Below are 14565 nucleotides of genomic sequence, written 5' to 3' on the forward strand. Positions count from 1 at the left end.
AAAAATTATTATTACTATAGATTGTTAATTGGTTTATTATTACACTTATTGCGATGGAGTGAAAACCTTGGTTTTGAATGCTATCCAAGCAAATCATTCCCGATGGGGCAGTACAAAAGCAGAACTTTTGTATGCAGAATGTAGTATTAGAGTTATCCAAAAGTACAGTGCCAGTAGACAGATAATGGGCAGGGACCATCAGAAAGGTAGATGGTGAAATCTTTGTAATATCAAGAGATGCATTCAAGAGTCTTATAAATGTAGACGTTTCCTTAAAAATAACAGTAGATTGTTAAATGCAAAATCCTTGTCATTCTCTAAGAGCTATTCGTGTTCTGCTGTGGTGGATTTGAGGATGTTGTTATAGATAAACTGGAGTGGTTGAAAGAAATTCCTCATCACCCATCATCTTGTATTCCTACTCTGAGAGTATAGGATCTGGCAGAATGACCCATCGTGTCCCACGTAGTGCACCAGTGATGGTGTGCTCCTGCTGAACGTGATCTGACAATTTTATTTGGTTAGTTAAACAGTTGTCATATAGATTTGGATCGTACCCCGACAATATCTCGACTCAGAGACAATGAAGTTTTCTGAAATCTAGTCAAGGCTATAATATGGGAAAACTAGCAGTCAACATATGCACAATGAGTTCCCTGAGGCAGTAATGTGAGAACAAAGAGACAATTTGCTTTTACTGACAATGTGAGGAATTCACAGGCCAAGGCATTAGAAATAAGACTCGTATTCTTCTATAGAATGAATTATATCTTTCTGCATCACTTAAAATATGACAGAATATTTTTGATTGTTTTTTCCAACACTTCCAAACGGCCAATGTTCCCCACTACTGACTCAAGCCAGCTTAAGTTTTTATCTTTATTATTATTTAAGACTTTTGAACAGACGAATTCCAACCTCACAATCTACCTCATTATGATCTTGCACTTTAGAATCGGGTATGTGTCATGAATTTGTTAACATAGCAGCAGCAGTACAATGCAATACATGATAATATAGAAAGAGAAAAAATAATTTAGTGCATCAATTACAGTAGGTATTGATGCACCATCAATAACTCTCAGAGACGGGAGGTGAACGATAGGCTTTTTTAGCAGCAAAATGGAGCACGGCATCTCGGAGACTGAGGGGGGAGCAGTGCCTCCAATCACCTTTATCCAGGGGTCTGTGGGAGGAGCCACAGGAGCAGTCAGCAGAGGGGTGTGTCCAGACAGGTATACATAGTTTACCACAGGTATATATGTGTATATTAAATAAATGAAAAAATATTGAAAAACAGAAGTAATATATATTTTAAAAAAGTGGGGTAGAGTTCTTGGGTTCAATGGCCATTTAGGAATTGGATGGCAGAGGGGAAGAAGTTGTTCCTGAATCACTGAGTGTGTGCCTTCAGGTTTCTGTACTTACTTCTTGATGGTAACAATGAGAAGAGGACATGTCCTGGTCGATGTGGGTCCTTAATAATGGACATCGCCTTGCACTGCACTTTTTCAGTAGCTTTTACACTTCATTTTGCATTGTAATTGTTTTACCTTATTCTAACTTAAAACACTGTGTAATGATTTGATTTGTATAAACAATCTACAGAACAAGCTTGGGGTCAATACAAAATGACATTTCTGTGGTAGGTGAATCAGAATGCAGGAATAAGCCATATAGTATCTAGCCCTGATCCATCATTCAATAAGGTCATAGATGATCTGATCTTGTCCCCATCTGGGTGCCATGGTAGCGTAGCGGTTAGTGTGATACCATTACTGCTCAGGGCAATTCCAGCGTCATCTGTGAGTCCTCCCCACGGAATGTGTGATTTTTCTCCAGGTGCTTCCATTTCCTCCCACAGTCCAAAAACTACTGGTTAGTAAGTTAATTGATCGCTGTAAATTGCCCTGTGATCAGGCTAGGGTTAATCAGTTGGTTGCTGGGTAATTTGGCTCAAAGGGCCAGAATGGCCTGTTCCAATCTGTATCACAATCAATCGATAGATAGATAAATAATCTCCATTTTGTTGCCTGTTTTCCTTAATTTCGGACTCTCCTGTACTGGAAGATCAGTAGAATGCTGCTCCCTATAGACGCTGCCTGGCTTGCTGTGTTCCACCAGCATTTTGTGTGTGTTGTTGTTTGAATTTCCAGCATCTGCAGATTTCCTCGTAAATGCTGCTGTAGTTGCTCTTGTAGAGGTTCTGTGGGAATGGTCCGTACATCTTCTCCTCCAGCACCTGAGGCCCAGAAACTGCAGGCCCTTCTTTTCACTCATATAGATTGATGAATCACTGATGTTAGTGTTACCAGGTTGTAGGAAATACTCACACACTCTTCTTGGTCATTCTTTTAATGTGCTTGGATCAGGGCTTACGGTTGGCGATCAAAGGCAGATAAACAACCTACGTGCAAATGATAACAAACTATGCAAATACAAACAGTGAAAAATAATAAAAATAGCAATAAATATCCAGAACATGAATAGTAGAGTCCTTGAAGGTGAGTCCATAGGTTGTGGAATCAGTTCAGTACTGGGGTGAGTGAAGTTATCCACTCAGGTTCATGAAGCACAGTTATTAATCTGTGCCACGACCATCCTCTCGATCACTGTCGTTAATCTGTGCCACGACCATCCTCTCCATCACTGTCGTTAATCTGTGCCACGACCATCCTCTCGATCGCTGTCGTTAGTCTGTGCCACGACCATCCTCTCCATCACTGTCGTTAATCTGTGCCACGACCATCCTCTCGATCAGTTGTTAGTCTGTGCCACGACCATCCTCTCGATCACTGTCGTTAGTCTGTGCCACGACCATCCTCTCGATCACTGTCGTTAGTCTGTGCCACGACCATCCTCTCGATCACTGTCGTTAATCTGTGCCACGACCATCCTCTCGATCACTGTCGTTAATCTGTGCCACGACCATCCTCTCGATCACTGTCGTTAGTCTGTGCCACGACCATCCTCTCGATCACTGTCGTTAATCTGTGCCACGACCATCCTCTCGATCACTGTCGTTAATCTGTGCCACGACCATCCTCTCGATCACTGTCGTTAGTCTGTGCCACGACCATCCTCTCGATCACTGTCGTTAATCTGTGCCACGACCATCCTCTCGATCACTGTCGTTAGTCTGTGCCACGACCATCCTCTCGATCACTGTAGTTAATCTGTGCCACGACCATCCTCTCGATCACTGTCGTTAATCTGTGCCACGACCATCCTCTCGATCACTGTCGTTAGTCTGTGCCACGACCATCCTCTCGATCACTGTCCTTAATCTGTGCCACGACTATCCTCTCGATCACTGTCCTTAATCTGTGCCACGACCATCCTCTCGATCACTGTCGTTAATCTGTGCCACGACCATCCTCTCGATCACTGTCGTTAGTCTGTGCCACAACCATCCTCTCGATCGCTGTCGTTAATCTGTGCAACAACCATCCTCTCGATCGCTGTCGTTAATCTCTGCCACGACAATCCTCTCGATCACTGTCGTTAGTCTGTGCCACGACCATCCTCTCGATCACTGTCGTTAATCTGTGCCACAACCATCCTCTCGATTACTGTCGTTAATCTGTGCCACGACCATCCTCTCGATCACTGTCGTTAGTCTGTGCCACGACCATCCTCTCGATCACTGTCGTTAATCTGTGCCACGACCATCCTCTCGATCACTGTCGTTAATCTGTGCCACGACCATCCTCTCGAGCACTGTCGTTAATCTGTGCCACGACCATCCTCTCCATCACTGTCGTTAATCTGTGCCACGACCATCCTCTCCATCACTGTCGTTAATCTGTGCCACGACCATCCTCTCGATCACTGTCGTTAATCTGTGCCACGACCATCCTCTCGATCACTGTCGTTAATCTGTGCCACGACCATCCTCTCGATCACTGTCGTTAATCTGTGCCACGACCATCCTCTCGATCACTGTCGTTAATCTGTGCCACGACCATCCTCTCCATCACTGTCGTTAATCTGTGCCACGACCATCCTCTCGATCACTGTCGTTAATCTGTGCCACGACCATCCTCTCGATCACTGTCGTTAATCTGTGCCACGACCATCCTCTCGATCACTGTCGTTAATCTGTGCCACGACCATCCTCTCGATCACTGTCCTTAATCTGTGCCACGACCATCCTCTCGATCACTGTCGTTAATCTGTGCCACGACCATCCTCTCGATCACTGTCGTTAATCTGTGCCACGACCATCCTCTCGATCACTGTCCTTAATCTGTGCCACGACCATCCTCTCGATCACTGTCGTTAGTCTGTGCCACGACCATCCTCTCGATCACTGTCGTTAATCTGTGCCACGACCATCCTCTCGATCACTGTCGTTAGTCTGTGCCACGACCATCCTCTCGATCACTGTCGTTAATCTGTGCCACGACCGTCCTCTCGATCACTGTCGTTAGTCTGTGCCACGACCATCCTCTCGATCACTGTGGTTAATCTGTGCCACGACCATCCTCTCGATCACTGTCGTTAGTCTGTGCCACGACCATCCTCTCGATCACTGTCGTTAATCTGTGCCACGACCATCCTCTCGATCACTGTCGTTAGTCTGTGCCACGACCGTCCTCTCGATCACTGTCGTTAGTCTGTGCCACGACCATCCTCTCGATCACTGTCGTTAGTCTGTGCCACGACCGTCCTCTCGATCACTGTCGTTAGTCTGTGCCACGACCATCCTCTCGATCACTGTCGTTAATCTGTGCCAAGACCGTCCTCTCGATCACTGTCGTTAGTCTGTGCCACGACCATCCTCTCGATCACTGTCCTTAATCTGTGCCACGACCGTCCTCTCGATCACTGTCGTTAGTCTGTGCCACGACCATCCTCTCGATCACTGTCCTTAATCTGTGCCACGACCATCCTCTCGATCACTGTCGTTAATCTGTGCCACGACCATCCTCTCGATCGCTGTCGTTAATCTGTGCCACGACCATCCTCTCGATCACTGTCGTTAGTCTGTGCCACGACCATCCTCTCGATCACTGTCGTTAGTCTGTGCCACGATCATCCTCTCGATCACTGTCGTTAATCTGTACCACGACCATCCTCTCCATCACTGTCGTTAATCTGTGCCACGACCATCCTCTCGATCACTGTCGTTAATCTGTGCCACGACCATGCTCTCGATCACTGTCCTTAATCTGTGCCACGACCATCCTCTCGATCACAGTCCTTAATCTGTGCCACGACCATCCTCTCGATCACTGTCGTTAATCTGTGCCACGACCATCCTCTCGATCACTGTCGTTAATCTGTGCCACGACCATCCTCTCGATCACTGTCGTTAGTCTGTGCCACGACCATCCTCTCGATCACTGTCGTTAATCTGTGCCACGACCATCCTCTCGATCACTGTCGTTAGTCTGTGCCACGACCATCCTCTCGATCACTGTCGTTAGTCTGTGCCACGACCATCCTCTCCATCACTGTCGTTAATCTGTGCCACGACCATCCTCTCCATCACTGTCGTTAATCTGTGCCACGACCATCCTCTCGATCACTGTCGTTAATCTGTGCCACGACCATCCTCTCGATTACTGTCGTTAATGTGTACCACGACCATCATCTCGATCACTGTCGTTAGTCTGTGCCACGACTATCCTCTCGATCGCTGTCGTTAATCTGTGCCACGACCATCCTCTCGATCACTGTCGTTAGTCTGTGCCACGACCATCCTCTCGATCACTGTCGTTAATGTGTACCATGACCATCCTCTCGATCACTGTCGTTAGTCTGTGCCACGACCATCCTCTCCATCACTGTCGTTAGTCTGTGCCACGACCATCCCCTCGATCACTGTCGTTAATCTGTGCCACGACCATCCTCTCGATCACTGTCGTTAATCTGTGCCACGACCATCCTCTCGATCACTGTCGTTAATCTGTGCCACGACCATCCTCTCGATCGCTGTCCTTAATCTGTGCCACGACCATCCTCTCGATCGCTGTCCTTAATCTGTGCCACGACCATCCTCTCGATCACTGTCGTTAATCTGTGCCACGACCATCCTCTCGATCACTGTCGTTAATCTGTGCCACGATCATCCTCTCGATCACTGTCGTTAATCTGTGCCACGACCATCCTCTCGATCGCTGTCCTTAATCTGTGCCACGACCATCCTCTCGATCACTGTCCTTAATCTGTGCCACGACCATCCTCTCGATCACTGTCGTTAGTCTGTGCCACGACCATCCTCTCGATCGCTGTCGTTAATCTGTGCCACGACCATCCTCTCGATCGCTGTCCTTAATCTGTGCCACGACCATCCTCTCGATCGCTGTCCTTAATCTGTGCCACGACCATCCTCTCGATCGCTGTCGTTAGTCTGTGCCACGACCATCCTCTCGATCGCTGTCGTTAATCTGTGCCACGACCATCCTCTCGATCGCTGTCCTTAATCTGTGCCACGACCATCCTCTCGATCACTGTCGTTAATCTGTGCCACGACCATCCTCTCGATCACTGTCGTTAATCTGTGCCACGACCATCCTCTCCATCACTGTCGTTAATCTGTGCCACGACCATCCTCTCGATCACTGTCGATAATCTGTGCCACGACCATCCTCTCCATCACTGTCGTTAATCTGTGCCACGACCATCCTCTCGATCACTGTCGTTAATCTGTGCCACGACCATCCTCTCGATCACTGTCGTTAATCTGTGCCACGACCATCCTCTCGATTACTGTCGTTAATCTGTGCCACGACCATCCTCTCGATCACTGTCGTTAGTCTGTGCCACGACCATCCTCTCGATCACTGTCGTTAATCTGTGCCACGACCATCCTCTCGATCACTGTCGTTAGTCTGTGCCACGAACATCCTCTCGATCACTGTCGTTAATCTGTGCCACGACCATCCTCTCGATCACTGTCGTTAGTCTGTGCCACGACCATCCTCTCGATCACCGTCGTTAGTCTGTGCCACGACCATCCTCTCGATCACTGTCGTTAGTCTGTGCCACGACCATCCTCTCGATCACTGTCGTTAGTCTGTGCCACGACCATCCTCTCGATCACTGTCGTTAGTCTGTGCCACGACCATCCTCTCGATCAGTCATTAATCTGTGCCACGACCATCCTCTCGATCACTGTCGTTAATCTGTGCCACGACCATCCTCTCGATCACTGTCGTTAGTCTGTGCCACGACCATCCTCTCGATCACTGTCGTTAGTCTGTGCCACGACCATCCTCTCGATCACTGTCGTTAGTCTGTGCCACGACCATCCTCTCGATCAGTCATTAATCTGTGCCACGACCATCCTCTCGATCAGTTGTTAGTCTGTGCCACGACCATCCTCTCGATCACTGTCGTTAGTCTGTGCCACGACCATCCTCTCGATCACTGTCGTTAGTCTGTGCCACGACCATCCTCTCGATCACTGTCGTTAGTCTGTGCCACGAACATCCTCTCGATCACTGTCGTTAGTCTGTGCCACGACCATCCTCTCGATCAGTCATTAATCTGTGCCACGACCATCCTCTCGATCAGTTGTTAGTCTGTGCCACGACCATCCTCTCGATCAGTCATTAATCTGTGCCACGACCATCCTCTCGATCAGTCGTTAGTCTGTGCCACGACCATCCTCTCGATCGCTGTCGTTAATCTGTGCCACGACCATCCTCTCGATTACTGTCGTTAGTCTGTGCCACGACCATCCTCTCGATCACTGTCGTTAATCTGTGCCACGACCATCCTCTCGATCACTGTCGTTAATCTGTGCCACGACCATCCTCTCGATCACTGTCGTTAATCTGTGCCACGACCATCCTCTCGATCGCTGTCGTTAGTCTGTGCCACGACCATCCTCTCCATCACTGTCGTTAATCTGTGCCACGACCATCCTCTCGATCACTGTCGTTAATCTGTGCCACGACCATCCTCTCCATCACTGTCGTTAATCTGTGCCACGACCATCCTCTCGATCACTGTCGATAATCTGTGCCACGACCATCCTCTCGACCACTGTCGTTAATCTGTGCCACGACCATCCTCTCGATCCCTGTCGTTAGTCTGTGCCACGACCATCCTCTCGATCACTGTCGTTAGTCTGTGCCACGACCATCCTCTCGATCACTGTCGTTAATCTGTGCCACGACCATCCTCTCGATCACTGTCGTTAATCTGTGCCACGACCATCCTCTCCATCACTGTCGTTAATCTGTGCCACGACCATCCTCTCGATCACTGTCGTTAATCTGTGCCACGACCATCCTCTCGATCACTGTCGTTAATCTGTGCCACGACCATCCTCTCGATTACTGTCGTTAATCTGTGCCACGACCATCCTCTCGATCACTGTCGTTAATCTGTGCCACGACCATCCTCTCGATCACTGTCGTTAATCTGTGCCACGACCATCCTCTCGATCGCTGTCGTTAATGTGTACCACGACCATCATCTCGATCACTGTCGTTAATCTGTGCCACGACCATCCTCTCGATCACTGTCGTTAGTCTGTGCCACGATCATCCTCTCCATCACTGTCGTTAATCTGTGCCACGACCATCCTCTCGATTACTGTCGTTAATCTGTGCCACGACCATCCTCTCGATCACTGTCGTTAATCTGTGCCACGACCGTCCTCTCGATCACTGTCCTTAATCTGTGCCACGACCATCCTCTCGATCACTGTCGTTAATCTGTGCCACGACCATCTTCTCGATCACTGTCGTTAGTCTGTGCCACGACCATCCTCTCGATCACTGTCGTTAATCTGTGCCACGACCATCCTCTCGATCACTGTCGTTAATCTGTGCCACGACCATCCTCTCGATCACTGTCGTTAATCTGTGCCACGACCATCCTCTCGATTACTGTCGTTAATCTGTGCCACGACCATCCTCTCGATCACTGTCGTTAGTCTGTGCCACGACCATCCTCTCGATCACTGTCGTTAGTCAGTGCCACGACCATCCTCTCGATCGCTGTCCTTAATCTGTGCCACGACCATCCTCTCGATCACTGTCGTTAATCTGTGCCACGACCATCCTCTCGATCACTGTCGTTAATCTGTACCACGACCATCCTCTCGATCACTGTCGTTAGTCTGTGCCACGACCATCCTCTCCATCACTGTCGTTAATCTGTGCCACGACCATCCTCTCGATCACTGTCGTTAATCTGTGCCACGACCATCCTCTCGATCACTGTCGTTAATCTGTGCCACGACCATCCTCTCGATTACTGTCGTTAATCTGTGCCACGACCATCCTCTCGATCACTGTCGTTAATCTGTGCCACGACCATCCTCTCGATCACTGTCGTTAATCTGTGCCACGACCATCCTCTCGATCGCTGTCGTTAATGTGTACCACGACCATCATCTCGATCACTGTCGTTAATCTGTGCCACGACCATCCTCTCGATCACTGTCGTTAGTCTGTGCCACGATCATCCTCTCCATCACTGTCGTTAATCTGTGCCACGACCATCCTCTCGATTACTGTCGTTAATCTGTGCCACGACCATCCTCTCGATCACTGTCGTTAATCTGTGCCACGACCGTCCTCTCGATCACTGTCCTTAATCTGTGCCACGACCATCCTCTCGATCACTGTCGTTAATCTGTGCCACGACCATCTTCTCGATCACTGTCGTTAGTCTGTGCCACGACCATCCTCTCGATCACTGTCGTTAATCTGTGCCACGACCATCCTCTCGATCACTGTCGTTAATCTGTGCCACGACCATCCTCTCGATCACTGTCGTTAATCTGTGCCACGACCATCCTCTCGATTACTGTCGTTAATCTGTGCCACGACCATCCTCTCGATCACTGTCGTTAGTCTGTGCCACGACCATCCTCTCGATCACTGTCGTTAGTCAGTGCCACGACCATCCTCTCGATCGCTGTCCTTAATCTGTGCCACGACCATCCTCTCGATCACTGTCGTTAATCTGTGCCACGACCATCCTCTCGATCACTGTCGTTAATCTGTACCACGACCATCCTCTCGATCACTGTCGTTAGTCTGTGCCACGACCATCCTCTCCATCACTGTCGTTAATCTGTGCCACGACCATCCTCTCGATCACTGTCGTTAATCTGTGCCACGACCATCCTCTCGATCACTGTCGTTAATCTGTGCCACGACCATCCTCTCGATTACTGTCGTTAATCTGTGCCACGACCATCCTCTCGATCACTGTGGTTAATCTGTGCCACGACCATCCTCTCGATCGCTGTCCTTAATCTGTGCCACGACCATCCTCTCGATTACTGTCGTTAATCTGTGCCACGACCATCCTGTCGATCGCTGTCCTTAATCTGTGCCACGACCATCCTCTCGATCACTGTCGTTAATCTGTGCCACGACCATCCTCTCGATCACTGTCGTTAGTCTGTCCCACGACCATCTTCTCGATCACTGTCGTTAGTCTGTGCCACGACCATCCTCTCGATCACTGTCGTTAATCTGTGCCACGACCATCCTCTCGATCACTGTCGTTAATCTGTGCCACGACCATCCTCTCGATCACTGTCGTTAATCTGTGCCACGACCATCCTCTCGATCACTGTCGTTAGTCTGTGCCACGACCATCCTCTCGATCACTGTCGTTAGTCTGTGCCACGACCATCCTCTCCATCACTGTCGTTAGTCTGTGCCACGACCATCCTCTCGATCACTGTCGTTAGTCTGTGCCACGACCATCCTCTCGATCACTGTCGTTAGTCTGTACCACGACCATCCTCTCGATCACTGTCGTTAGTCTGTGCCACGACCATCCTCTCGATCACTGTCGTTAATCTGTGCCACGACCATCCTCTCGATCACTGTCGTTAATCTGTGCCACGACCATCCTCTCCATCACTGTCGTTAGTCTGTGCCACGACCATCCTCTCGATCACTGTCGTTAATCTGTACCACGACCATCCTCTCCATCACTGTCGTTAATCTGTGCCACGACCATCCTCTCGATCACTGTCGTTAGTCTGTACCACGACCATCCTCTCGATCACTGTCGTTAGTCTGTACCACGACCATCCTCTCGATCACTGACGTTAATCTGTGCCACGACCATCCTCTCGATCACTGTCGTTAGTCTGTGCCACGACCATCCTCTCGATCACTGTCGTTAGTCTGTGCCACGACCATCCTCTCGATCACTGTCGTTAATCTGTGCCACGACCATCCTCTCGATCACTGTCGTTAATCTGTGCCACGACCATCCTCTCGATCGCTGTCGTTAATCTGTGCCACGACCATCATCTCGATCGCTGTCGTTAATCTGTGCCACGACCATCCTCTCGATCACTGTCGTTAGTCTGTGCCACGACCATCCTCTCGATCACTGTCGTTAATCTGTGCCACGACCATCCTCTCGATCACTGTCGTTAGTCTGTCCCACGACCATCTTCTCGATCACTGTCGTTAGTCTGTGCCACGACCATCCTCTCGATCACTGTCGTTAGTCTGTGCCACGACCATCCTCTCCATCACTGTCGTTAATCTGTGCCACGACCATCCTCTCGATCACTGTCGTTAGTCTGTGCCACGACCATCCTCTCCATCACTGTCGTTAATCTGTGCCACGACCATCCTCTCCATCACTGTCGTTAGTCTGTACCACGACCATCCTCTCGATCACTGACGTTAATCTGTGCCACGACCATCCTCTCGATCACTGTCGTTAGTCTGTACCACGACCATCCTCTCGATCACTGTCGTTAATGTGTACCACGACCATCCTCTCGATCACTGTCGTTAATGTGTACCACGACCATCCTCTCGATCACTGTCGTTAGTCTGTGCCACGACCATCCTCTCGATCACAGTCGTTAATCTGTGCCACGACCATCCTCTCGATCACTGTCGTTAATCTGTGCCACGACCATCCTCTCGATCGCTGTCGTTAATCTGTGCCACGACCATCATCTCGATCACTGTCGTTAATCTGTGCCACGACCATCCTCTCGATCACTGTCGTTAGTCTGTGCCACGACCATCCTCTCGATCACTGTCGTTAATCTGTGCCACGACCATCCTCTCGATCGCTGTCGTTAATCTGTGCCACGACCGTCCTCTCGATCACTGTCGTTAGTCTGTGCCACGACCATCCTCTCGATCACTGTCGTTAATCTGTGCCACGACCATCCTCTCGATCACTGTTGTTAATGTGTACCATGACTAGGTTTTCGATCACTGTCGTTAATGTGTACCACGACCATCCTCTCGATCACTGTCGTTAGTCTGTGCCACGACCATCCTCTCGATCACTGTCGTTAGTCTGTGCCACGACCATCCTCTCGATCACTGTCCTTAATCTGTGCCACGAACATCCTCTCGATCACTGTCGTTAGTCTGTGCCACGACCATCCTCTCGATCACTGTCGTTAATCTGTGCCACAACCATCCTCTCGATCACTGTCGTTAATCTGTGCCACGACCATCCTCTCGATCACTGTCGTTAGTCTGTGCCACGAACATCCTCTCGATCACTGTCGTTAGTCTGTGCCACGACCATCCTCTCGATCACTGTCCTTAATCTGTGCCACGACCATCCTCTCGATCACTGTCGTTAGTCTGTGCCACGACCATCCTCTCGATCACTGTCGTTAGTCTGTGCCACGACCATCCTCTCGATCACTGTCCTTAATCTGTGCCACGACCATCCTCTCCATCACTGTCGTTAATCTGTGCCACGACCATCCTCTCGATCACTGTCGTTAGTCTGTGCCACGACCATCCTCTCGATCACTGTCGTTAGTCTGTGCCACGACCATCCTCTCGATCACTGTCCTTAATCTGTGCCACGACCTTCCTCTCGATCACTGTCGTTAATCTGTGCCACGACCATCCTCTCCATCACTGTCGTTAATCTGTGCCACGACCATCCTCTCGATCACTGTCCTTAATCTGTGCCACGACCATCCTCTCAATCACTGTCATTAATCTGTGCCACGACCATCCTCTCGATCAGTTGTTAGTCTGTGCCACGACCATCCTCTCGATCACTGTCGTTAGTCTGTGCCACGACCATCCTCTCGATCACTGTCGTTAGTCTGTGCCACGACCATCCTCTCGATCACTGTCGTTAGTCTGTGCCACGAACATCCTCTCGATCACTGTCGTTAGTCTGTGCCACGACCATCCTCTCGATCAGTCATTAATCTGTGCCACGACCATCCTCTCGATCAGTTGTTAGTCTGTGCCACGACCATCCTCTCGATCAGTCATTAATCTGTGCCACGACCATCCTCTCGATCAGTCGTTAGTCTGTGCCACGACCATCCTCTCGATCGCTGTCGTTAATCTGTGCCACGACCATCCTCTCGATTACTGTCGTTAGTCTGTGCCACGACCATCCTCTCGATCACTGTCGTTAATCTGTGCCACGACCATCCTCTCGATCACTGTCGTTAATCTGTGCCACGACCATCCTCTCGATCACTGTCGTTAATCTGTGCCACGACCATCCTCTCGATCGCTGTCGTTAGTCTGTGCCACGACCATCCTCTCCATCACTGTTGTTAATCTGTGCCACGACCATCCTCTCGATCACTGTCGTTAATCTGTGCCACGACCATCCTCTCCATCACTGTCGTTAATCTGTGCCACGACCATCCTCTCGATCACTGTCGATAATCTGTGCCACGACCATCCTCTCGACCACTGTCGTTAATCTGTGCCACGACCATCCTCTCGATCCCTGTCGTTAGTCTGTGCCACGACCATCCTCTCGATCACTGTCGTTAGTCTGTGCCACGACCATCCTCTCGATCACTGTCGTTAATCTGTGCCACGACCATCCTCTCGATCACTGTCGTTAATCTGTGCCACGACCATCCTCTCCATCACTGTCGTTAATCTGTGCCACGACCATCCTCTCGATCACTGTCGTTAATCTGTGCCACGACCATCCTCTCGATCACTGTCGTTAATCTGTGCCACGACCATCCTCTCGATCACTGTCGTTAATCTGTACCACGACCATCCTCTCGATCACTGTCGTTAATCTGTGCCACGACCATCCTCTCGATCACTGTCGTTAATCTGTGCCACGACCATCCTCTCGATTACTGTCGTTAATCTGTGCCACGACCATCCTCTCGATCACTGTCGTTAATCTGTGCCACGACCATCCTCTCGATCACTGTCGTTAATCTGTGCCACGACCATCCTCTCGATCGCTGTCGTTAATGTGTACCACGACCATCATCTCGATCACTGTCGTTAATCTGTGCCACGACCATCCTCTCGATCACTGTCGTTAGTCTGTGCCACGATCATCCTCTCCATCACTGTCGTTAATCTGTGCCACGACCATCCTCTCGATTACTGTCGTTAATCTGTGCCACGACCATCCTCTCGATCACTGTCGTTAATCTGTGCCACGACCGTCCTCTCGATCACTGTCCTTAATCTGTGCCACGACCATCCTCTCGATCACTGTCGTTAATCTGTGCCACGACCATCTTCTCGATCACTGTCGTTAGTCTGTGCCACGACCATCCTCTCGATCACTGTCGTTAATCTGTGCCACGACCATCCTCTCGATCGCTGTCGTTAATCTGTGCCACGACCATCC

This window comes from Hemitrygon akajei, chromosome 19 (genome assembly GCF_048418815.1).
Source record: "Hemitrygon akajei chromosome 19, sHemAka1.3, whole genome shotgun sequence".
In the NCBI taxonomy this organism is placed as follows: Eukaryota; Metazoa; Chordata; class Chondrichthyes; order Myliobatiformes; family Dasyatidae; genus Hemitrygon; species Hemitrygon akajei.